Source organism: Rhincodon typus, chromosome 48 (assembly GCF_021869965.1).
Source record: "Rhincodon typus isolate 14 chromosome 48, sRhiTyp1.1, whole genome shotgun sequence".
Lineage (NCBI taxonomy): Eukaryota > Metazoa > Chordata > Chondrichthyes > Orectolobiformes > Rhincodontidae > Rhincodon > Rhincodon typus.
Window position 1 is genome coordinate 788551 of NC_063379.1, and position 25312 is coordinate 813862.

The following is a 25312-nucleotide window of genomic DNA, read 5'->3' on the forward strand; positions in this document are numbered from 1 at the left end:
TTCTGATGTGTCAAATTATGTCTTACAATTCAGTAATATTGGAATAGAAGACAGACAGACTGTTAAAGAGGCCAGTGTCTGCTATTGCTCTGAAAAGAAAGCTTACAACATGTTAACACGCATCGTCCCTCCTACTCCATTGTATTCATCCATAAATATTGGCTTTCCATCCATCAACAAATAGATATTGAAATTTAAACTATGAGCTCAAGCCCCTCTGTGGTCTTCACATACTATCACTGCATCGTGATTAATTGTGACAATATGTTCCTCAACTATCGTAAATACCTGACCTGGTTACACATTATCTTTATTTCAACCTGGCAGCAGCAGTTGTACCTGCAGAATAGTCGAAAAGATTTATGAGACTCAATCAAAATATATTCGCCTTTCGAACAATTTCCCCTCCATAACTGAAAACTTGAAGATAGTAACTTTGATAAAGAGTCATTCACCTATCACCTTCCTAAGTGTTCTCTATAAAAGTGTCCATTTATTTCTTGCTCCGTGTTATGCTGTTATTTGATACGTTAATGAACTAGAATGCAACTTTGTTCACTAAGTTTCAATGGACTTGAAATCCAGGCACAAAATGACAATCACAGATTGAATCTGAAAAATGTTTCTGGTTTCAGATCGAAATCATTAATTCAAACAATGTCAAGAATTCAACTAACCTTGCTTTCCTTGTCAGAAATTAGTCGTTTACTAAGTAAAGCCAGCACAAGATGTGGTCCGAATTCCTTGACTGCATCTTCCAGACTCTTTCTATAGTATTTTGTGATAACTTGGAAATCATTCTCTGAGACATTCCTCAGAAATTCATTTAGGTTAGCCTCATCAACTATAAAGCACAGAAAAAAGGAGAAAAATATTTATATCACAATATATTGGAAATTCTTTCTGAGCGTGATTACTTCTTAATTGTGTCACATAGCATTTGTGCCACATAAATAACTGTTAAAGACCCATCTCCAATTAGAGGCAATGTAACAACTGCTCTTTGCTATTCAATGGCTTTACCATCGCTGAACCACCGCCACCGCCCGCCCCACCACCGCCCCCTCCACTCCCCGCCACCTCCACTTCCCCATCAACATTTTTGGGTTACCATCAACCAGAAATGCAACTGGACTCACCATACATGTACAGTGGCTGCAAGCGAAGGTTAGAGGCTAGGAATACAGCTGTGAGAAATTTACCTCCTGACTCTACAAAGGCTGTTCACAATCTATACGGCACAAGTCAGGATTGCGTTGGAATGCTCCACACTTGCCTGGATGGGTGCAGCTCCAACAACACTCAAGAAGCTTTGTCCACCCGTGACAAAACAACCTTCTTGGTAGGCGCTACATCCACAAATCTCCACTATTTCCGCCAACACTCAGCAGTAGCAGTGCGCATTATCTATTAGATGCACTGCAGAATTTAAACAAAGAATCTTAGACAGCACCTTCTACACCAATGACCGTTTCCATCTAGAAGGGCAGGAACAGAATATACATAGGTGGGAACATCACCACCTGTAAATTCCCCTCCAAGCTACTCATCGTCCTGACTTGGAAATATATCGTTCTTCCTTCACTGCTGCTGGCACAAAATTCTGGAATCCCCTCCCCAAGAGCATTATAGATCTATCTACAGCAGGTGGGCTGCAGCAGTTCAAGAAGGAAGCTCACCACCACCTTCTCCAGGGCAACTAGGGACGAGAAATAAATGCCGGCCCTGCCAGTGACATCTACATTCCACGAAAACAATAAAAACAAATGGTTTGGTTTTCTTTCCTTTCGTTCTCTGGCCTGGTGAACATTCTAAACTTACTTCTTCAGCCCAATTTTCAACGAACACAGAAATTATTAATCAGAGGACAAACTCAACTTCATTACGACTTTGAAATGATACAGGGAGTTATGACGTCAAATTTCTGTTCTGCAGACAATCTTAGGTATGTTATCGGATGGTTAGCATACTTTTCAACTGCGCCTTTCAGGTGTAATTCATTCTCTGTGAGCTGCAGTATACTGGAGACGTACGGATAAGAAACCTAAAACAGCTGACTGATGATAGGATGCAACAGTTTTAAATAAATGGAGGGGTGAGGTCCGGGAGGGATTTGCAAACACAAAGATGCAGATTTATCGAATCCAGGTGTTGTGGACAGGAACCGACGTACGTCAGTGAGCCCAGGTAGTGATAGGGAAATGGGACTTGCTTGCAAAATTGCCACATCCAGGTTTAAAAGATCCACACACACAGGCACTCAGATACACATCCGCCTAGCCATTTCAATCGTGGTCTATCTGCTGAGACCCTCACTCTGAGGAAAAAAACAGCATTCACTGCTCAGTCATCTTGTGTCGGAAAGTGGGGAGTGGTGGACTGGGTTTGTTCTGGATCAATATCTTAGGGCTGAGAGTGGGATTACTGGTTGCTGTTCTCCCACAGATTTTTGTTTTAAAGAGTTGTGTGAAACACTGCACACTGTATTAGTGTCTGTGTTGACGTTGCTGTGAATGTCGAAGGATGCTGTGTGAATGCGTCCCTCCCTCTTCCCGAATCTTTTGATATATGTACAGACTACATACAGATTCTGTATTAACCAGCAAGTTCATACCCTTCTTTAGTAAATCATTCCGTATTTCATTCAGCTTTGGTGTCACACCCTTTGTATTCACACATATTTCCCACATCATCTTCAGTGCTTCAAATCCTATCATCCTTACTTTATCAAAAATGAATTCTGAAGCTTCGTTCTTGCATTTTTCTTTTAACAGCTTCCTCGTATGCTGGAAACACATTAGGAGATGAATCAAAACCAATACCATGCGATGTACCATGGAGCATACTTACAATGTAAGACCAGTTTGCCAATAATTCATACGTTTTGTCCAATTCAAATGCAATAATACAGGAGATACATCTTGCAATATGCCCTTTAACATTTTGCCACTTTAGCTAATTCTTTATGTATACAAACATTTCAGATTTGCAGGAATTGGATTGTTTCCTCCTCTATTTCAGGAGGTGTAAATTCCATATTTAAATGTCATATTAAAGGGATAGGTAGAATGTAGTAATTGACTTACAAAACAGCAGACTAATCAATGAATGGAACAAGAGAACCAAAGGAGACGTTAACCAACAAGTGGCAATATTTTATAATGAACAAAGTTTGTACGTCATCATTAACAATGACAAACAGTTTATCAAATGCATGCAGCGTTTTCAGTAAAATAACTCCACTGAGGCCAATATCCCGTCAAAAAGTCACCCTTTATTTACACGTGCATAATAAAATTGACACTGGTCTGGCTCCCTCAGAGCCAGTTCCCAGAGCGAGCAGAACCTTTGACACACCTTTGTATATTTGCCAACCAGGGCTCACTGATTGGAGCATGTTAACAGCCTCAATCAGGAACTCATATTCTATGAGGTCCACCTGGCTGACTTTGTTGCAATTACTACAATCAGGTCATGTATGCTCTATTTGTTTTATTCATTCATGTGATGTGGGCATTACTGGCTGAGCCAACATTTAGTAACTTCCCTAATTGCCCCAGAGGGCAGTTAAGAGTCAAACACGTTGCTTTGACTCTGGACATAATTTTACATAATGTGTCAAATTATGTCTTCCAATTCATTCAGAAGTGGCAGACATGTCGCACAAACTGTTAGAAAGTCCCGTGTCTGCTATTGCTCTGAAGAAAGAGCTTACAACATGTTCACCCACAGCGTCCCCGCTACTTCAACGTATTCATTGATGAAAATTGGGTTTCCATCCGTGAAAACATTCAGATTTTGAAATTCAAACTATGAGTTCAAGCCCCTCGCTGATCTTCACAAACTATCATTGCATCATGCTTCATTGGGACAATGACTCAACCATCCTAAATATCTGATCTGGTTACACATTGCCTTTATATCAACTCGGCAGCAGCCAAAGTTGTACTAGCAGAATGTAGTCGCTGAAGTCTTGTAAGTCTTTATTGAAATATATCCATCTTTTAAACAATTTTCCCTTCGTAACTGAAAGCTTGAAAATAGTAACTGAAACAAAAAGTCATTCACAATTCAACTTTCTAAGTGTTCTCTGCAAAAGTGTCCATTTATTTCTCGATCCGTGCAATGTTGTGGTTTGGTGCATTAATGATCATAGAATGCAACTTTGTTCACTAAGTTTCAGTGGACTTGAAATCCACGCACAAAATGACAATCACCAAATTGAATCAAAAAAATGTTTCTGTGCTCTGATCGAAATAGTTAATTCAAACAATGCCAAGATTCCAACGTACCTCGCAATCTTCGTGAGAAATTAATTGTTTACTAAGTAAAGCCAAGACAAGCTGTTGACCAAACTCTTCGACTGCACCTTTCAGTCTCTGTTTGAACTGCATTCTGATAACTTGGATATCCTTCTCTGAGGCCGTCCTCAGAAATTCATTCAGCTTAACCTCAACATCTACAAAGCAAAGAGAGAAGAGAATAAATATATAATTTTCAGTACAACATATTTTGGAAATTCTTTCTTAAAGTGATGTCATAGAGACAATTACAAAACTTTTGATTTTCTTTTCCCTCTCTGACCTCATGGAACTTCTGACTTTGGTACTTCAGACCAAATTCCAACAGCCATTGAAATGATTACTTCAACGACAGACTCAACTTTGTTTAATGCATATTTTACTTATATTTTCATATAAATGATTTGCATGAGAATATAGGAAACATGGTAAGTAAGTGTGCGAATGATACCAAAATGGGTGGTATAGTAAACAGTGAAGAAGATTATCTAAAATTGGACCAATGGGCTGAAGAGTGGCAGACGGAGTTTAATTTAGATAAATTGGAGGTATTGCATTTTGCTAAGATAAACAAGGGCAGGACTTACAAATTTACTGATAGGGCGCTAATGAGTGTTGTAGAACAGAACGATCAATGGGTTCAGGTGCATAGTTCCTTGAAAGTTGTGACACAGGTTGTTAAGGTGGTAAAGAAACATTTGACATGCTTGCCTTCATTGCTCAGACCGTTGAGTATTTGAGTTGGGGCGTCAAGTTGTGATTGTACAGGACATTGGTGAGGCTACTTTTGGAGTACTGTGGTACAGCTCTTGTCGCCCTGCTACAGGAATGATGTTATTAAATTTTAGAGGGAGCAGAAACATTTAACAAGGATGTTAATGGGCCGGGGTGGGGGATGGTGGTTGAATTATAAGGAGAGGCTGGATGAGTTGCGACTTTTTTCACTGGAGCATAGGAGTTCGAGGCTTGCCTTTATAGAGGCTTATAAAATTTTGAGGAACGTGATAGGTGAATAGTAAAGATCTTTTCCTAAGTGTTGGGAAGTTCAAAACTAGAGGGCTTAATTTTAAGGTGACAGGAGAAAGATTTAAAAGGGATTTGTGGGCAACTTTTTCACGCACAGGGTGGTTCGTATGTGGAATGAACTACCAGAGTAAGTGGCAGATGCAGGTACAACTACAACATTTAAAAGACATTTGGGCGAGTACATGAGGGATATGGGAGTAATTTATTTTGGGAAGCGTGATCGGCATGGTCGAGCTGGACTGAAAGGTTGTTTCCATTCTGTATGACCCTATGACTTAACTTCACTGTGACTTTGAAATGATACGGCGAGCTATAGCACCAAAACGTTTGTACAGCACACAGTCTCAGATACGCTATCAGATTATTAGCTTATTTTTCAAATCCACTTTCAAAAATTAATCGATTCTCTGATCCCTGGTCTGTACTGGACATGTACTGTGAAGAAACCTAAAACAGCTGACTGATAACGGGATGGAACAGTTTGAAGAAAATGGAGGGGTGAGGCCAGGGATGTATTTGCAAACACGAAGATGCAGAATTATCAATTCAGGTATTGTTGACGTGGGAGCCAAAGCATATTAGTAAGCCCAGGTAGTGATGGGAAAACGTGGCTTAGTGTAAGGATTTATAACCTTTTTTCCTTGAGACAAACGAATGAAGTGTGAATTGCACATGTCTAAAATCCTACCTGTAATCCTAGCCACCTCAGATAGGGAGGAATCCGCAAATAAAGTCAAACAGTATGAAGACATTGATGGAGGTTTCATGGATTTAATTTAAATCCTTCTCAATATATTAATTAAAACACAAAGTGTCATCTCACCTGACATATGTTCGCTGCTGTCGCCTGCTCCAGGTCCTTTTGCTTTCCTTGCCTGGTGGCGATCTTTGTTCATACTGTCCGGGAACATGTTGTCACTGGGAATGCTGATATAAATGTTCTCCTCTTGCTGAAGACCGGTTAGTTTAGGATTCCTGATGAAATGGCTGGTATTTTCAGGAGTAATCTTTGTGTTGTCCTGTTCCTTCTGAGGTGTTGTATTTAAAAACAATAGAATCATATCTTTAACATGCCCATCTTTACATTGCTGCAATTCATTCTCGGATGGTTTCTGAGGCGATTGGATGTTTGCACCATCCTGTATGTCCCTATTTTGAGGTAAACCTCCTGAGAATGTTGTCGTGTTTCTCAAATCCTCACTGCAAATCGAGGCCATGACGTCACGACACAAAGCAGAACTTTTCTCTAAAAGAAATCAAATGTAAAACAAAGCAATGAAAACAAGCATAGCACGTTTCTCTTGCTTTGGGTTTGTGGGGATTCTGCACCATGTAAACCATTTTTCAATCACTTGGTAGTTTCTGTGTTGCAAACTTTTAAGCCCCTTCTTGCCTAGTGCACGTCCTGTGCAGTGCAACCTGCATGCCTTACTCAGTCCAAGATTTTTTTTCTCTCACATTATGATCTGCATGTCATTGCTTACAAGGTTCTGTCTGTCCTGCATCCAATGAATGCTTTTCAGTGTTCTTAGGTGCAGTTGACAATAAAACGTACTAACTTGACATTCTATGTCATGTATACTTACAATTACACCAAGTGTTCACTGTTCCCTAACTTTATTATAAGGAGATATTTAATTAGACATTTTTCATAGCTCAAGTTTAGACCTGAAAATCTATTCCCCAGTTTGTAGCTTGAAAGCATTTTGCATGCTTTAGGAGAATTTCGTGTTCTAAACTTTTATGTCACAAAATTTTACACGGAATGCACATAGAGTTGGATTCCCCAAGATTCCGGTACTACTCTGTTACTGTGTATTGACACTGAGACACACATGAGCTGTATAGCAGCAGATGGGGTTGAATAATTCCCTGTTCCCCGCGCTGTACTGGACGTGTTCAGAGGTTGACACTGAGATACACACGATTTGTGCAGCAACAAATGGAAGTAAATCATTCTCTGTAACCTGCAGTGTATTGGACACGTACAGAGATCATACTGAGACACACACGAGCTGTGCAGCAGCAGATCAGAGTGAGTCATTCTCTGTTCCTGGCTCTGTAGAATGGAAATGTACAATGAAGAAACCTAAAACAGCTGAGTGATCATGAAATGGAACAGTTTCAAGGAAATGGAGGAGTAAACCCAGGGAGGAATTTGCATACACAAGGATTCAGATATATCACATCCCAGTGTTATTGAACTGGGAGCCAATGGACATAATTGACCCCTGGTAGTGATGGGGAAATGGGATGTATTGCGAGGATTGATAAGGGACAGTGAACTGACTCTGGGAGCAAAAACGACATTTTCAGGGTGACTGCATGGTATTACTGCATCCCACAAGAGTGGTAGAAATATACAAAAGGGCACATATCGGGCCAGTAACTGTGTTATGGGGTAAAACATTGTTTTAATATGTCAGAGAGTTTTAACCTTGAAAGAGACTTGCCTTATACATAAAGCAAACGAAAATCCCAAATGGAACTTAACACAGTGTGCAGCTGGAGGAACACAGCAGGTCAAGCAGCATCAGAGGAGCAGAAAAGCTGACGTTTCGAGTCGTGAACCTTCTTCAGAAATGAAGGGTCCCGACCCGAGCCATCAGCTTTCCTGCTCATCTGATGCTGCCTGACCTGTTGTGTTCTTTCAGCTCCACACTGCGTTATCTCTGATTCCAGCATCAGCAGTTCTTACTATCCCAAATGGAACATGTATTTTATACGAGAAAGCTGCAATGGTCAATTTTGAATCAGGATTGCGCGTAACCTTTTCTTCAGACAAACGAGTGAAATGTAAATTGTGAAAGTCAGAAAATGTCTACATTCCTGATCGCGCTGTTAATTATCTCAGACAGCGACAATTGGAACCATAAATGGGGGAAATCGCTGAATTCAACTTAAAACATTCTCGAAATATTAATTAAAAACAAAGTATCATCTCACTGGGCACATGTTCACAGCTCTCGCTTGCTCGAGCTTCATTTGTTTTCCCTGCCTGGTGTTGTTGATCTGGGAGCCAATGTCCATCTATGAGCACAGGTAGTGATAGGAAAACGGAACTTGGTGTGAGCATTTATAAGGGATAGAAAACTGACGATGAGAGCAAACAGTTCATTTTCAGGTTGACAGGTTGATATTACTGGGTGCCACAAGAAAGATGGATATATACAAAACGTCGCATGTCAAGACAGTGATTGCATTATAAGTGTTAGACATTGTTCTGAATATGTCCGAGCGATTTAACCTAGAATCATGTTTTTTTTTTAACGCAAAAGCAAATCAACACTTATGATGGAACAAATGTTGTACATGAGAAAGGTGCAATGTTCAATTCTGAATCAGAATTGTTTGTAAACGTTTGCTGAGACAAATAAGTGAAGTTTAAATTGCAAATTTCAGAGAATGTTTAGATACCTGATCACAACGTTAACAGTGTCAGTAGGGAGGAATCGCAAATAAAGTCAAAAAGAATGAACACTTTGATGGAGGATCCCTGGATTTAAATTCAATCCTTCTCCATGTGTTAAATAAAAAGGAAAGTCTCAACTCACTGGACGTATATTCACTGCTGTCACTTGCTCCGTGTCCCAATGTATTCTGTGCCTTGTGGCAATCTTTGTTCATTCTGCCTCGGAACATGTTGTCATTGGGAATGCTGATTGAAATTTTCTCCTCTTGCTGATGACCAGCTGGTCTGGGATTCCTGATGAGAGGACTGATACTTGCTGCGGTATGGTTCACATTGTCTAGATCATTCTGAGGTGTTGTGTTTGAGAACAATGGGATTGTAGCCTTAACATGTCCCTCTTTACAACACTGCAATTCATCCTCGAAAGGTTTCTGAGGCAATTGGATGTTTACAGCATCCTCCCTCTCCTTGTTATGAGGTAAAATTTCTACGACTGTGATCACGTTTCTGAATTCCTCGCTCGAGTTCCGGTTCATGACATCACCGTACCTACCGAACATTTCTTCAGTTAGAAATCAAATATAGAAAGAAAAAATAAATTACAAAGCGTCGAATACTTCTCTTGCTGAAGAGTTTAAATGGGCTGGACTCAATGCATGATCTTTTTCAATAACTTGATATTCTCTATGTTGTCCAATTTCAAGTACCTTCAGGTGTTTGATGTTCTCGAACATTATTATAACAAGATAAACAATTAAACATTTTAAACAGTTCAATATTAGACCTGAAAATCAATTCCCCAGTTAAATATTAACAGCATTTTGCACGCTTTAGATGATTACTCTCTCCCAACATTAATGTCACTTAATTTTACCCGGAATATGGGTAGAGTCAGAACCCGCAAGATTCTTGTATTACTGTGTTACTGTATATTTACATTGAGACACACATGAGCTGCACTGCGGCAGATGGGAGTGAGTCGTTCTCTATTGATGTCATTGAAAGAGCCTGACACTGAGACACATATGATCTCGAGAGCAGCAGATAGGGGTGAATAGTACAGTTTTATCTGCAGGGTACTGGACATGTACAGATGAGGACACTGAGCCAAACTTGAGTTTTACAGCAGCAGATAGAATGAATCATTCCCTGTTTCCTGAAGTGTTCTAGGCATGTACAGTGAAGAAACAATAAACAGCTGACTGATGAAGGGATGGAAATGTTTGAATGAAATGGAGGGGTGAGTCCAGGGAGAGATTTTCTAACACCAAATTTATCAAATCCAGGTGTTGTTGATCTGGGAACCAATGCACAACTGTGATCCCAGGTAGTGATGGGAAAACAGAACTTGATGTGAGCATTGATAGTGGCCAGAAAGCTGGCGATGGGGACAGCAGTTCATTTTCATGTTGACAGGTTGGTACTACCGGATGCCACAAGACTGATGGGAATATAAAGAAAAGATTGTAAGTCAAAGCAGCGATTGGATCATAGGTGTGATACATCATTCTGGATATGTCGAATTGGTTTAACGTAGAATCATTTTTTTTCTTAAATGCCAAAGCAAATCGACACCTGAGGTGGAAGAAATGTACCCTGCAGTGTACTGGACATGGAAAGTGGCTGACACTGAGACTCACATGAGATCTAGAGCAGCAGATGGGGGTGAATATTTTCTTTTACTTACAGGGTACTGGACATGTTCAGAGGCTAACATTGAGACAAACATGAGCTGTACAGCAGCAGATGGGAGTGAATCACTCTCTGTTTCCTGAAGTGTTCTGGACATGTACAGCGAAGAAATTTCAATCAGCTAACTGATGAAGGGATGGAAATGTTTGAATGAAATGGAGCGGTGAGGCCAAGGAGGGATTTGCAAACACGAGAATGGAACATTCTCAAATCCAGGTTCTGTTGATCTGGGAGCTAATGTATGACCGTGACCTCAGGTAGTGCTGGGAAAACAGAGCTTGGTGTGAGCATTCATAAGGGACAGAAAACTGACGGTGGGAAAAAAAAAGTTCATTTTCAAGTTGACAGGCTGTTATTACTGGGTGTCACAAGACTGATGGAAATATACAAAATATCGCATGTCAAGTCAGTGATTGCATTATAGGTGTGATATATTGTTCTGAATATGTGCGAGCACTTTAATATGGAATCATTTTTGAATCTAGAAACAAATCCTCACCCCATATGGAATGAATGTATTACACGAGAAGGCTGCGATGCTCAATTCTGAATCAGAATTGCTTGTAACTGTTTGTTTAGACAAATGAGTGAAGTGTAAATTGTAAATGTCAAAGAATGTCTAGATTCCTGATCATAATGTTATCAGTAGGGAGTAATCGCAAATAAAGTCAAAGAGAATGAACATTTTGATGGAGGATCCCTGTACTTAAATTAAATCCTTCTCAAGATATTAATTAATCACAAAGTGCCATCTCACCGTGGACTTGTTCACTGCTGCCGCCTGCTCCACTGGGAGTGCTGATAAAAATGTTCTCCTCTTTCTGTAGGCTATTTGATCTGCGACTCCCGATGAAGTGACTAGGACTTGCAGGGGTTTTCTTCACATTGTCTAGATCCTTCTGAGGCGTTGTATTTTCGAACAATGAGATTATATCTTTAACATGTCCCTCTCTACAACACTGTAATTCATCCTCGGATGGTTTCTGTGGTGATCGAATGTTCACACTTTCCTGCGTCTCCCTATTATGAGGTAAACCTTCAGGGTCTGTTGTCATGTTATTGAATTTCTTCCAGTTCCGTTCCATAACACCTCCGCACACATCAGCAATTTCTTCAGAAATAAATCAAATGTAAAAAGAAAAAAAATTAAAAGCAAGTTTAGAATACTTCTCTTGCTTTGGGTTTAAGTGAGCTCGACACAATGCGTACATTTATATAAAAAAAATAATTTCCCTGTTTTATCTTTTAATTTTGCTTCAGGCCTTTATCTATCACTGCCATTTTTACAATGAAATTATTAATTAGCAGTTAAGGAGGGGCAATAAAGGCTAATCCAGCCAGTGACGCCTACATCCCATGAATGAATAAAGAAAACACATATCCATTCTATAAAATAAAGGTAGCCTCACCAGATTCTTCATGAGCTCCTTTTGGATGGGGATGTGGAGCTATATCTGCATTTGCTTCATGCGCGGGCTTAATGTCATTGCAAATGTCCTTACGGAGCATGGCTTCAGTCGAAGCATTTTCTTCTTTCTTCTGTTTGGGCAAGATTACAATTTGTTAGCAAGGGAATGACGTTCTCTGATTTATTCTGTATTATCAATGCAGTACATCATTTAACGGCGACATGGTGGCTTAGTAGCTCGCATTGCTGCCTCACAGTGCCAGAGACCTACGTTCGATTCCAGCCTCAGGTGACCGTCTGTGCGGAGTTTACAAATTCTCTATGTCTGTGTAGGTTTCCTCCGGGTGCTCTGGTTTCCTACCACAGCCCAAAGATAGGTAGGCTAAGTGCTTTCGCCATGCTAAAATATCCCCATAGTGTCCAGGGATGTGCAGGCTAGGTGGATCAGCCAGGGTAAAAACAGGGATAGGGTGAATAGGTGGGTCTGGTTGAAATGTTCTTCTGAGGATCGCTGCAGAATTGATGGGATGATTGCCCTCTATTCCAAATGTAAAGATCCTATGATTCTAAATTATTCATTTGACAAACACCAGATGGTTGATACCAGTGGTACTTCTCTTTGACTGAAACAACCATTGACTGTCAAATTAAATAGATGCATCCTTCCTAAGTACTTGCCTTAACCCCTTGTATCATTGGAATGAGAGACAATAATAAAATCTCACATGTCTGACATCGTAGTTGAGTTTAGGAGTCTTCAGGAATCCCTGAATAATAAAACGAGGTACAAGACATGTAACTGGCGTGTAGAAATGCAGACAGCACAGTTATATTCAGTCTCAAATGTGTCTAAATAATCCTTCATCTTAATAGATGTGAGGAGCGATGTCCTGGAGTAAAGCAGGGAACAGCACTAATGCAAGGCGCAGAGTGGTTTACTGCATTGAGAGAACTGGAGGCTGACCAGACAGTAAAATTCAGTGCAATGGTTTGAGCACTTAGAGGCAGGGATGCCGAAATGGCATGCAATACGAAGGGAGCGTTACAAATCCAAGAGATGAAGTTATCAGGAGACGTCTGAGCCACTTGCTGTGTTAATTATATGTCAGATCCATTGCCAAGTGGACAGCTGTTCAGACAGTCAGAATGGAACTTTTATTTCTTACATCACACAGAATACAACTGGAGCTTGTATCAGTTATCTTAGGCATGAAATATCGGGGATTAATGTGACATCATTGGAGAATGAGGTCCACGTAAATGACGTTCAGGCACTCGTATGACAGAGACATTAGTGATGACTGGATTGGAATATTTGTTGCTGCTGAATATGGAAGGGTATGTACTGACAGCATCCGTCGGTATTAGATGCAATATCTACATCTTTTGAGAGCCAGCCACATTATTCTGGGGTGAAAATAATCTATAGTTTTCGGTTATAAGAGACGTGAAACTAGGAATTTAATGAGTGGAGGACTGAATGAATGATCTTTATTGTCACGTGTATTTTATAGTGGGAAACACAGTGAAATACAGTGAAAAGCATTTCCACTCCTGCCACGACCCAACGGCATTTTCAGTATTTTTAAAAACAATAAAGAAAAGATATAGCTAATGTGTCCATCAGTCCTGAGCCAGCTCATCATAAACGAGGCATTCACAGCCATCTCTCCTTCACGTATTTCCTGACATCTGAATTGGACCTCACCAACCTTGAAATTGCCACTCTTCAGGCGCCATCTGTTGCCAATGGGTCTATTCTCTTGTACCACCACTTCGCCAGCATCTGTGCTGGACCTGCCAATGTCAAAGTTGCATTTTCTGCTGCTCGGTACACCTCATCGATGTTGTCGTGATACGCTTCTGTCACCACTTCCCTGCTGCCAGCACAAGATCCAACAAGTGACGCGCCACCTATTGCTGCTGGGCCTACCTTGTCAATATCGCCTCTGCTGACTTAGCAGCAGCTGATTACAATGGGAGACTTTGTGCTCACCCCGAAAAAAGTTAAGAAAGTGCTCATTCGAGTTCACACTGGGCTCACTTGCTGCTGCCATGGATTCTACGTTGGCCTCAGTCACGTCTGGCCAGGCCCACTCACTGCTGCCGATGCAGTTCAAGCTCAGGACAAGAGGTGAGTAAAGGAAAAGAAAAAAAAAAGCAAGGAAAAGAGAAAAGAAAAAGCCGTCGGAGTAACGTTGCCCTGTTTCAGGAGGCCTAATCCCCTGTCATCTTGATGAGGAAATTGTGTGGGGAATACATTAGGTCAGTAACAAAACTTTGTTATAGATCCATAGAGATCTAGAATCTCGACAATGCAGAAATATGCCATTCGGCCCATCGAGTCTGCAATTTCCTTTGAAAGGCATTCCACCTGGACCCGACAGCACCATATCACAGAAACTGCATTGGTGTTTTTACCATGGTTAACCCACCTAATTAACACATCCGTGCACACTAAGGGACACTGTTTAGCATGGATAACCCAACTAATCTGCATATTTTTGCAGCACAGAAAAAAGTCTTTCGTCCTATTGCATCTGTGCTGGTCAGAAACAACCAACTAAGTATTCTAATCCTACTTCCAATCACTTCTTCCATAGCCTTGTCTGTCTTGGCCTATCTTCTCAAATAAAATGCTACATTGTAATAGGCTTAATTTCTAAGAAATTTGATACAACTTGATGACCCTACAAATACAATAAACAATATATTTCTGCTTGATTTAAGCATCAGATAAGATGCATTTATGACAAACGAACCTCAAATTCTATCGGAATGAATGAAGTCGGATCGAATAGATTTGCACCAACATCATTCACATCGTCATTCCTAATTTCAAATGGACTGTCCTGCTGTAATACTGCATCTCTCGATTGTTGAATGTCAGCTACTGTGGACAAGGTTGCTGTATCTCCATCATTATTGCCCTCTAGAAAATGCAAAAATTGTACTCAGATCATTTCAAGATACAATGCATTGAAAAAATTCATACAGCCATGGCTTTGAACTGCTTGAACATGTTCATAAAATTCATAATTTCTTACTCTACGATGGAAAGTCAAGAAAAACTAATGTATATGTACATGTAGAATGATTTTTCTGCTTTCTATCCTCCTGTCATACACAATCTTTCTAATGTCATGACCTGGTCATCCCATTTTTGTAATTGTTGGAAACGCAGTTTCATGTCATTGTATTGACATCAGGTTACTAAACGTAAATCATTGACTTATCTCAAGTGTCCATAAGGGTATATAATCTAATCTGAATGTGGTAATGGAATTCAGCGAGATAAATATTGATTCATGGCAGATGACTGCAAGTGTAAATCCATATCAAGGTTTAACTGTACAAAACAGCTCTCTTGAGTCTATTGCCTTCTATTCATACAGGATTCCTTGCAGCTACCTCATGAGAAGATTTTTCTCTACAATGGTGGCACACAACATGTCTATATCTACCTGTACTCATCTATCACCATCCCACCTACCTTCCCCAGCCTGACCCCCTCTCCCTCGATTTATTTCAGAGCCCCCTTCGCCTCCCCTATTTCTGAAGAAGGATCCCGACCCGAAACGTCAGCTTTCCTTCTCCTCTGATGCTGCTTGGCCTGCTCCATTCCTCCAGCTCCACACTGTGTTATCTCAGGCTCCAGCATGTGCAGTTCTTACTATCTCTGAGTGACGTTTATATCTTGTTCACTTGTGCTGACAGTCGAATCATTAATACATATTTTCAGTACAAATTAAAATTATTGTCAGTGTGTGAACTGACCCTCTTAAATGTTAACTGTCAACTGACTATTTTGATTTGACCATGGGTTTACTTCCAGCTTCAATCTATATCTAGATCTGTAACTCTAACCCTATCTGTCACCCTGCACACTTAATAAACTGCCAGCCTTCCTCCTCATCCTCCACCTTGCTACTTCATTCTTTTACCTGCCATATCTGGCCAATTTACCAATGATGTATCTGCCAACCTGGCAATTATATATCTGCCCCTATAACCCTCATCCAGCTGCCACTATAAATTATCCACTTGCGAGCTGACATTTACCAACTCTGGAACATTCAATTCCAACTATGCCTCTCCTGCACATTCTTCTTCAGGAACGCACCATGCCCACTCAGACCTGTACCTGGTGTGTCATGTGCTAATCCAACTGAGATAATATCTCTCAGCACGTAGCCCCAAGAAGCATTCACTGTTTCAGCAGTTTCCAAGAGTCAGGTATATTGAAAATGTGCACCGGTAGGAGCTGACTTCTGTACAAAATTTTTTCGACACTACCAGAGAGGTGCTGGCCAGATGGTTTGCAATTCAGATTGGCGCCAACAGCCTAAGTTCAATTCCTGTATTGGCTGAGGTCAATATAAAGGACCGTCCTTCTCAGTCTCTCCCCTCAATTGAAGCCTGGTGACCCTCAGGTTCAACCGTCAACAGTCATCTCTCTCTGTGAGTAATGAGGGAGCAGTCCTATGCTCCAGGTGCATTGAGTTGACTTTGACCGAAGAGGTTTGCTATCATGGTTAGGCTCATCTTCCATGAAGGGGAACATTAGTAGGTAACGTGTTGTCTGATTTGTATCACAGATATGGTTTCTAAAACTGAGGGGAATAAGTTTACCTAGGTTGTTTAGACAAAATATACACACAGCTGGAAATATGATTTTAGCTGATAACAAGAACTCACCAGGTATACCTGTGCTCCTGTCATTTTGATGACCTGTCTCTTCTTCCATTCCTGGGTGGATCTCCTCAGTCATGGTATGTGTCAGGCTGATGTCCTCATTGGAACTATCACCACTGAACAGAGTTTCCATATGTCCATTTTCGTTTTGGTGCTAAGTCAAGCAAATTATGATTAGATGTTGTATGACTAAGCTTTTTGATTCCTGAACTCGTTCAGTTTTGCAAGTCCCTACCCAGTTCAGCCAATGACAATGAATTCCTATGATGAAGTTTGGACAGGTAATGAAGAAAGAACTCAGACTGCAGAGCGAAACAACAAAAACATGCATCATAGAGGTTAAACCCTCCCTTAAAAGTGATGTCTAAAACTGTACACAGTTCATCAAATCACATCTAGTCTTTAACAAAAACCAAAAAGAACTGCAGATGCTGTAAATCAGGAACAAAAACAAAGTTGCTGGAAAAGCTCAGCAGGTCTGGCAGCATCTGTGGAGGAGAAAACAGAGTTAACGTTTCGGGTCTGGTGACTCTTCTTCAGAACTGAGAACTCTGTTTTCTCCTTCACAGATGCTGCCAGACCTGCTGAGCTTTTCCAGCAACTTTGTTTTTGTTTTTCACCTAGTCTTTAACATTTGACAAGTTGCATATTGTTCCCTTATTTTGCATTCCAACACCATAATTTAAAGGAACAATCTTCCAAAAAAATGTCCAAACTGATAAGTATTAAGTTTTGCTTGCAGGTTGCAAGGGAATAACAATTTAAATGTCATATGTATTCCTGTTTTGAAGCATCCGACATGTCTCTTTTTATCAAAGTGTGTAAGTTCTCTCCCATCCTGCGGTTTACAAATGCTCCTAATTCTAACTATTCCCGAATATTCATATGCTGCCATGTCTAGTTTCAGGAATGACGCCTGTGCAGGACCACAACTCTCTGCCACGTGTGGCTGAAAAAGCGTGTTTTTGATGTTTTTGATGTTTCAGCACGTCAGATGCAGTAGTGGTTCAGGAGTTTAGGTTTTCTGCCTGTTTATGTTCTTATCTGCCACAGCTCTACCATGCCATTTGACGTTTTGACTCAAGATGTGATTATGCTTCATGACCATATTGTTGCTAATTTGACATCTCCTCTCATTCCTTGTGTCAGAGCTATTGAACTCAAGGAGAGCTTTGCGGTGATTTTATTTTGTGGAATTTTCTGAATTATCCATTGCACTGCTGTCCTTTTTTTGATATAGGAGAACATAACCAGGCGGAGAAGCATTTATGAGCCACCTGGACATAGCATTGGGTGCATTGTAGTTGATTCGTTAAATGTTATTTGTATCCCTCAGTGCGTGCACAGCTGTCTTCAAGAATGAAGCACTTTTTTTTTGAGCTCAATGAGCCGAATGGCCTCTTTATGACCTGGAGGGATTCTGTGATTCTACTCCAAGGAAGATTTCAACAATATAGAACGTAGCTTCCGAATTTCCACCCTTCATTACTTGGCCGTCATTGAAAACATCCCTTGCATTCCTCAATGGATTTAAGTGGAACCCTCCTTAGGAATAATCGGTTCGGAATCCACTATCAATGGAATTGGACAAAGTAACAATCGGCACATATATCTAATGTGATACCTGGCAGTGGAGATTTTCAACACTCCCTGAACTACGAAAGCAGGATTTTTGATGTCATCAATGCACACAGATGCAAAGGGCTTGATATATAGTACTTCCACTGCACCAGACTAATTCTTCTTCTTAATTATTATGAAGGAAGACTCACTTGTCCAAATAAAGAAAGATGAACGGCCGGAGGAAGGTGAAGACCAATTGACAACATTAAGGGGCCTGGAAGCAGGGGTTGATTGTTTCTAAAGCAAAATATATCACTGTAGTGAGACTTACTTGTAATGTGTTTATAAAAGGAAATAAATGGTTAGAATGTGTAAAATATTATTGTCCATGCATAAACACTCTCACTCGATATGATTTGGGAACAGGGTAAGATAAATTTATGGTAAACGTACCTCCAACTCTCCCTGAATGAGTGAATTCTGTTGAGACTGATTTGGACACATACTGTCCACAGTTTCGTCACTAATTTCAGATGGACTGCTCTGTTGTATCTCTGTACCTTCGGGCTGCTTGGTGCCAGCCACTGTTGATGCAATCCAGGAATCTCCAACATTATTGCCCGCTGTAAATTCAATGTATAGAAAACTGAAATTAGGTAGCTGCAAGAGACGATAATCCATTCGAAAATCCATTCATCAACATTTTGAGTTGCATGAATATGTTCATAAATGCAACATTCAGAACACTGTGAATGAAAGCCAAATAAACTGTAGTCACGATATACATGAGGAATTATTTACTTACTTTCTGTCCTCCAAATGGTTTTTGTCTCCACGTCCAAATCCATTTCTAATTTTATAATCTGCTTATCCTGTTTTCAGACAACATACCGTGCATGTTGGTAGCATGGATTACTCTCCTCATGTCTGGATGTAACCTTTGATTCGACATAAAGCTACGAACTGGTAAACACTCATAGTGTGTGGGGAAGGTGGAATGCAATTGCCTAAATAATCACTCATGGCGGCTGCCTCAATTCGGACATCTGCAGAACAGTGTCCAGTCTGATGCCTGTCCTGCAAGAATCCGTCAGTAACCATGCCCGTGCTACACAGGAGAGAAACAAATCAGAAACGTTGTAGTTTGCTGTCTTTTGGCCTGTCAGATGATTACAGATACTTGATTTACTCAGGCTGAAGCTCATTTATGAATATTCAGACTCTGAAATGGTGTGCATGGGATTGAAGAAGATGGTAGTGCTTTATGCCCACTGTCTGATTGAATAGTGGGACAGATTAGAGGGGTTCAAAGGCCTATTCCTTTTCTGATGATACATTTCATACTAAAGAAACAACTTTCCAGTTTGCAGCTGTTGGAAATCCGTCAATCCTCTTCCGCCACCATAGACGCAGTTAGGTAGTTATCCCGACCAGATTTGACACCTGCCCTTCAATCATCTGCTATCCTACCTTCCACACTTTATTGACCTACTCTCACTCTCACTTGCAACATTACACAGACAGCCACATGAGACACTGAACTCTCAGCCAGTTGCCTTTTAGCCTCTCAGGAACTTCTCAGTGAGTGGGTTGGGGTGAACTAACATTCTGTGTGGGCTTGGAGGTTTTGGCAGGTCTGTACAGGGTCGGTCAGGCATTTGCTGACTGTTTGTTGCATTGTGCCGGATCATCCCAAAATGTTTCCTCCCAGAAAATTGAAGTACGATTAGCCTGGAAGTGTCTGTCTGATCAGTGATGGAAATGTGTCTTTGGGTCCAGGCCTGTGAGACTCATGTCAATCGGAGGAAACTTCATCAAGTTTTCTGAGGAAGTGACAAAGATGATTGATAAGGAAAAATTGTCTGATGTTGTCCACATGGACTTTAGTAAAGCCTATGACAAGGTTCCTCACGCAGACTGGTACAAAAGGTGAAATCACACGGTATGAGGTGTGAGCTGGCAAGATGGATACAGAACTGGCTCAGTCAAAGAAGGCAGGGAGTAGCGGTGGAAGGATGTTTTACATAAGGGAGTCTTGTGACTAGCGGTGTTCCACAGGGAACAGTGCTGGGACCTTTGCTGTCGCGGTCGACATAAATGATTTCAAGGAAAATGTAGCTGGTCTAATTAGTAAATTATTTTTTACTAATAATTGCAGATGATATAAAGATTGGTGAGTTTGCTGATAGTGAGGAGGATTGTCAAAGGTTACAGCAGGATGTAGATCATTTAGAGGCATGTGCAAAAAAGAAATAGCAGGTGGAGTTTAATCTGGGCAAATGTGAGGAGACGGATTTAGGAAGGTCAGGTACAGATGGAAATTATACAGTGAACGTCAGAACTCTTAAGAGTATTCATATGCTGAGGGTTTCTGGGTGTGGAGGTCCACAGGTCACTGAAGGTGGCAGTGTAGGTAGATAAGGTAGCAAAAACAGCCTATGGGACATTGAGTATAAGGATAGACAAATTATGCTGCAGATTTATAGAATATTAGCCACACTTGGAATATTGCATACAGTTCTGGTTGACGTACAACTTGAAGGATGTGAATTCCTTGGAGAGGGTACCAAAAAGGTTTAACAGATTGTTGCACAGTGTGGGGATTTTAGCTATGAAGAAAGGTTGGATAGTCTGTGTTTTGTTTTTACAGGAATGCAGGAGGTTGAGGGACAACCTGGTGGAAGTTTATAAGATTGTGAATAACATGATAGAGTGGAAGGTATGATGTTTTTTTTTCCAAGGACGGAGGGGTCAATTACTATGGAACACTGTTTCAATATGCGGGGGGCAATTTTAAAAGAGATGTACGAGATATATTTTTGACACAAAGGGTGGTGAGTGCCTGGAACATGCTGCCAGAGGATGTGGTGGAAGCAAACACAGTAGCAGCATTCAAGAAACACCTGGATGAATGCATGTATAAAAAGGGAGTAGAGGGATACAGATCCTATAAGTTAAGACCGTTTTAGTATGGAAGGGCAAACTGTGTCCACACAGGCTTGGAAGGCTGAAGGGTCTATTCCTGTGCTCTGTTATTCTTTGTTCGCTTTGTTCTTAACAGATTTCCAGTAGATGATGCTCGTTGGATTGAACTTTGAAATGGCCAGATAAATAAAATAAGGTCAGGCAAAGTCACGACAGTCCCAGAGGAACGCAGGCCTGCTCTGTCCTTAGAGAGTGAGAGAGAGAGAGGTGGTGGTGGGGTGAAAACTGGTGGTGGTTTAACCTGAGGGTCACCACGCCTCAGGTGAGGGAGAGGTTGGAAGGGTTCAACCTTCATGGTGACCTCAGTGGATGCTCAATCAACTCAACATTCTCTCCACTTGTCTGGATGAGTTCAAGTCCAATAATACTTAATAAAGGTTGACACCGTCCAGGACAGTCCAACCTCCTGATTGGCACCACATCCACAAGTATCCGTACCCTCCACGACCGACGCTCAGTAGCAGCAGTGTGTACCATCTACAAGATGCACTGCAGAAATTCATCAAGGCCCCTCACACAGCACGTTCGAAACCCATGACCATTTACATCTAGAAGGGTATGAGCATCGGATACATGGGAATTCCACCCACTGAAAGTTCTCTTCCAAGTCACTCACCATCACAACATGGAAATTTATAATCATTACTTTAGTGGCGCTGGGTCAAAATCCTGAAATTACCATCCTAAAGGCATTGTGGGTCAACCTTTCACAGTTGGACTCCAGCAGTTCAAGAGACCGCTCGCTACCAATTTCTGAAAGGCAACCAGGGACATGCAATAAATGCTGGCCCAGCCAGCGATACCCACATACTAGGAGTGAATAAAATAAAAGATGAATGAAATCACCAGATGTACACTCGTGTATGTCATTTTCATAGTGTCGATTTTCCTGTAAACGTGGATTTTCATCATGAGTCAACGTGTGTATCGAGTCCTTGCTGTCAGTATCAGCACTGGGCAGAATTTCCATTGGTGCATTTTGATCTTGATCCTAAATATGACAAAGCCAAGATTACATGTTACATAGCTGAGTCCCCGGGGTTTTTGAATTCACTGAGCTCCACATTCCCATCCCCAGCCACTGCAACAATAATGCTTTGAGAACTATAGGGTCGATTTACCAGAGGTAAGCTGAAAATATATTATTCTACCATTCATTATAACAAAGGCATAATATTAAAGTGTTTCTGGTGCCAGAATTGAACAAAATTCATTAAATTTGGCGCAGTGCCTAATTTGTGAAACAAAAATGCGCACGGTTTGCTCATTCTGCTTTCAGAACATTAATAAAGCCTACCATCGCAATCATGTTGATATTGTTTCAAATCAAGCTACATTTACTGTGTGAGAGCACATCCGTGCAGAAATTTCCTGCCTTCCTGCTATCGACATCTATAGTGTCCCTTTTCACATCCACTGTTCTATACAACCTTTCGCCATACAGGAAAATTAAATCTCTGCTCTTCCTCCATTTGTCTAAAGTGGTTATCCTCAGATTTTCCACTATGATGTGCAAAAGACGTTGCCTTCTCCCTGAGCCTAATAGAACTATTTAACTTCTTTTCTGACTTCTGCTCAGAAACCATTCTCCTGCCAAGTAGTTTCATCAACAACCTTAAGGGGAAGTGATGGCTTAGTAGTTTTATTGCTGGAACATTTGTACAAAGACCCAGGTTGAAATCCTGCCAGAGCAGATATTAGAATTGGAATTCAATATAGAATTTAATAATGACCATGAATTGATTGTTGAGAGTGGGCGGGGTTTGGGGGTAATCCATCTGGCTAACTAATGTCCTTTGAGAATGAAACTACCATCCTTACCTCGCCAATATAACTCCAGACCCATAGCAACATGACTGACTCTTAACTGCTCTTGGGCAATAAATTCTGGCCCATCCAGTAATTCCTTCACCTATGAATATTTTTTTTTAAAACAAACTGGGGCTATTGGTCTTGCTGCATATTCCCAATTCATGTACACAAATAGTAAAATGTTAAATGTTGTGCCATAAATATTGTGCCTGCTTCCTTGAATAATTATGATCAGATAATCCATATGGCACCTCATTAAAATTAGTGATGGTAGTGAAACATACAAGTGCAACATTCTTGCTGTTGGAGAACACAAGGAAAAAGCATGACCACTGATTTGACTGAATGCCCAGAGGAACAAAAGGATCTTGGGATGCTTGGCAACAGCTCCCTGAAGGTTGCAGCACAGGTTAACAACGAGGTTAAGGAGGCAGATGGGACACTTACCTTTCTCAGACAAGGATAGATTATAAGAGCTGGGAGGTTATCTTGGAGCTGTACAGAACCTTGCTTAGGCCACAGCTGGAAACTTTGTTCAGTTCTGGTCTCCAAATTACGGGAAGAATGCAACTGTTCTTGAGGGCTTGCAGTTGAGATTCACCAGGATGTTGCCTGGGATGGAGCATTCTGGTGATGCAGAGAGGCTTTATAAGCTCGGGCTGTTTTCTTTGGAGCAGAGAAGGTTGAGGGGGTGCCTGGTAGAGGTGTATAAGATTATGAAGGGCACAGACAGGATGGATAGGAAGCAGCTGTTCCCTTTTTTTGAAGGGGAATGACAAGGGGGAAAAGTCTTAAGTGAAAAGCAAGAGATTTAGAAGGGATTTGAGGAAAAATGTTTTCTACCAGAGGGCAGTGGGGGTCTGGAGTGCACTGCCTGGGAGGGTCGTTGGGGCGGAAAACCTCACAACCTTTAATAAGTATTTGGATGAGCACTTGAAGTGTCAGAACATTCAAGACGATGGGCCTGATGAGGGAAAGTGGGGCTAGTGTAGACTGTACAGATATGATGGTTCGAAGGGTATCTTCTGTACTGTATGATTACATGACACACTAACATAGTTTATGATTTTACTTCAGGCCCACAGATACTGGTGGTGGAGGATGCATTCACTCACTCTTGTGGATCTTGAAGTTTGAAGCCCTGACTCCATGTCACCGTCTGTCTGGGTCATCACCCAATCTCCTGACCACCAACATTCCACACCCACCTCCCCAGTTCCACAGGCCACACCTTGTGTGGCACCACCACACCCACGTCACCGTCCTGTCATGCTCATTTCTCCCACTTGCTAGAAACCTCCATCATTCTCTAGCACACGACATCCAAAATGTTCTTTACTCATTGGCATAAAAATATTTATTTATATGTAAAAAAAGTTGCATAATTACAGTCAACAGACAGAACAGGTGGCTCAAAAGAATTTGATGCTCTTCTGCAATTCCTTGATTGTGCATTAATCTGAAAGACATTAAAATAATGAAAATTACCTATAAATAAATTATTTAGTTTTCAAACATGATCTCGTTCTCTGGATTGTTAATTGCTTTAAAATTAATTTATTTCGTAATGAGACGGGAATAGAGCCTTTTTTCTTCCATTACTGATGGCCAAAGTACTAAAAGACAATTCAATTTTAAAAGAACGATTAGTTAATAAATTGTGTAAAAAATTACCTGATTTCTTTGAGATTACTTTTACATTTGATGAGATGGTACAATGAGGGGATACATTTGTCAGTCAATCTGTTTGTTAGTGTCTCATCCTGATTATCATTACTCAAATCCAGCTCCAACAATGAACCATTTGCTTTGAGTGCAGAGACGAGATCTTCCACACAATCATCTGTGAGTTTGTTTGATTTTAACCTATACCATTAAAATATAAACTAAGTTTTAATAAAGCAAACATGCACTCAGACACAAACAGAGACATCGCACACAGGTAAACACAAACAAAGAAAAACACACATAGTCACAGCAACACACACACACACACACACACACACACACACAAGCAAAATACAACATTTTATGCAGTTGTTTTTGAGTTTGGTCATTGGAGGAGAAATTTGTTCATAGTTTATACGTATTTACTGGCTTTCTAAATTTCATCCTAACATATTTGGAAAAATATAATTTGATCACAAATAACACACTAATCTGAAGTCTTTCTAAAGATGAACGAGTAAGTTCACTGATCAATATTTTAAATACAACTACTCACTCCAGTGTCTGTATTTTGCAATCATGTTTCTTCAGAGCTGCAGTCAACAAATTTATTCCAGATTCTCCAAATTCATTCCGGTTAAGTCTAAGAGCCAGTAACATGATTAAGAAAACAAACAGCAATGCAAAAAATAGAACATGATAAATTATTTATGGTATTTAACAGAAGCCGTTTGGGAATCAAAAGCATGA